The sequence below is a fragment of the Halyomorpha halys genome, unplaced genomic scaffold (assembly GCF_000696795.3).
Source record: "Halyomorpha halys isolate HHAL.00 unplaced genomic scaffold, Hhal_1.1 Scaffold1805.1, whole genome shotgun sequence".
NCBI lineage: Eukaryota > Metazoa > Arthropoda > Insecta > Hemiptera > Pentatomidae > Halyomorpha > Halyomorpha halys.
This window is the reverse complement of record NW_027111133.1, coordinates 70,453-73,242: the sequence shown is the minus strand read 5'-3', so window position 1 is coordinate 73,242 and position 2,790 is coordinate 70,453.

Here is a 2,790-nt window from a genome sequence, read left to right as displayed (position 1 = left end):
GAAGCTTTATAGTGTATGAGCTAAGTATTTAGTTTGCTTCGAAGGGGCTTACTTAACAAAAAATGTTTTCGTTAATAAGAGAAATGCTTTTGTATGAGGTGTACCTTCAACCGCATTGTAAGACACACTTCACTTCTGGTTAGCTGGTTGGGTTTGAGTGGACTGTATGATTGAAATAATGAAACATGATTAAATGTAATAATATTCTATTGTTTCATGTTACAAGAGGTGTAGGAGATGACCGAAAGAAAACATGATTAGATTGTTAGTAGAATTTTGTATGACTGGGCTGTGAAAATTGTAGATCTAACATTCAGGTGGTTGATGATGATGTACCCCACTGTTGCCAAACAGCCCTTGTGGCAGCAATCCCAGGAAGGGGAAACTAAAAAAAAAAAAAAGGTTGACGATGATGTGGATGTCTCCAAGCCTCTCCTCCCTTTGCTGCTGGGAACCACTCAAGTAAATCTACTCACTCATGGTGGATATTAATGATGAGTTAACAGAAAAAAGGATGGACGCTTCTCTGGTTGAGGACAAGATGGCTATCTCACTCTTCTGTGTTGTTTCTCTTGCCACCAAGAGCGCTGGAGGAGGCAAGCTTTTGATGCTGGCCACATACGCGCTACTAATCCTATACATGGCATACTTTCTGATTCAACCTTTCCGTTGCCGTAGGTTACCGGAAAAGCTTTATTATAGATGGGCATGAGACCAGCTAATGTAAAATGTCATCAGAGCGCTACCAACGTTGATAGTTGCTCTACACGCATGTAACACTCCATATTAACTAAGATAAAATTTTCTGAATGTATTATGTAATATACAATTGTAAATTACAATAAAGATATTTAAAAAAAAAACGTAATAAGAGAAGATGGTCGGGTGCAGTCAGCAGAAAAACACAAATAAACAATAAAAATAATTTATTCCTGCCGACGTTTCGGGTCTTCATCAGGGCTGTTAAAATAAAGAAAAAAAAGAGATAACAAGATAACAACCATCATTCAGAGAAAAAAATAATGGACTAACAAATTTGGAAATATAATAAGAATGAAATGAAAATATAAACTAGTTGATTAATAACTATGGAAAAAGACAGTAGTAGTTCATTATTCTGGGACTAGGTCCATTTAGAAAACTTACAAAAGTAATTTTAATTTTATAATAACATATATTGGCCAAAAAACAGAGTGGTCATATTTAATTATAACTTATATACTGAGAGAAAAAAATTCAATGAATAACTAACTGGCTAAATAAAAAAAAAAAAAAAAAAGGTAATTGCAAAATATCTGTACTATTATAATAATGGATAAGCTTGATGAAGTAGAAGGTAGTTAAATAATAACATGGCATATATTAAAGGGAATGAAGGCACCCTCTTAAATGATCGGGATAATTTTATCCTGGTTCCATCCCCCCATAAATCTGGAAATTCTTTGTTTATTATATTTACTTCTGTTCCTTTTTTTTATTCTTCGTTCTTCTACTTCGGCTTCGGGTATGTCTGGTTAGGCTCTTCTCTCGTGAACTTCTCTGAGGCTGCGTCAAGAAAGCTAAAGATAAAGCAATCATTTAATTTGCGTGTCCGCTTCCCAGATGGTTCCAAGAACCAATGAATTCAGATAGTACTTCCAGGAGGAGGAACCAACTCACTGTTTTATTTGATCTATCTAAAAGCTTCTTCAGTCATCGTATTGGAACTTGTGGCTTTAAAGATATCCTTATTTATTAATTTAGATTTTTAAAATAGTGTAAGTGTTGACCACCCTTACAAACAGTCATAAAACGTAACCCTTACAACAAGAATATACGACTCGAAACCTCGGGGACAGTACAAGACTTCAATTCATACGATTTCGATTAACAACCACAAAAAGGTATTACTAAATATAAGCCTATCACACTAGTCTTGGCTCTATCTATTCCAAATTCTTGGAAATATCCCTCCATATCTCTGCCAACAATCCCCTCCAGCAAGTTCCCATAACTTCTCCCCCCTCCTTCACTTTCTCATATTGTCCATAAATTTCTCCTTTTGATAGAGACAAAATCATCTAGATCAAGACTAGCCAGATCACCAGATTCACCACACTTACAAAATATATTTTTTTATAATGAAATGACATGAAATCCAATGTATTAAAAAAAATACATTATTTGTGCATCCACATATTCGAAAATAAACTGTCGACATTATGAGATAAAATTTACTTTGATTTTAAAATGATATCCTTGCAAATATATGACTGATGTTGATTTTTTATTTATAAGTTAAGATTGAAACCTCGTTATGTTAATAAAAACAACTCATTTTGTTTTCAATTTTTCACCTAAAAATAAATAATAATAATGTCTATAGTGGGTCTAAATTTAATATAAGAGTGTACAATTTTATATGTCTGATGAATATGGTCCGGGTGCGGTAACAAAAAACTCAAATAGTAGAAAATTATACTATTTTATTGAGCAACGTTTCGCCACACGTTGCAGAGCTTCGTCAGGGCTAAAAAAGATACAAAAACTATAGTTATAAAAAAAAGCAAACACATTACATAGTGTTTGTATCTTTTTTAGCCCTGACGAAGCCCTGCAACGTGGGGCGAAACGTTGGCTCAATAAAATAGTATAATTTTCTACTATTTGAGTTGTTTTTTTTTTACCGCACCCGGACCATATTCCATTCATCTATACACACGGTCAATCAATAATCTACCAATTTTATATGTCGTTCGTGGAGTTATGATGCTTTCCTAAAGTGGCCCCAAGATTATTTGGGATTCAACC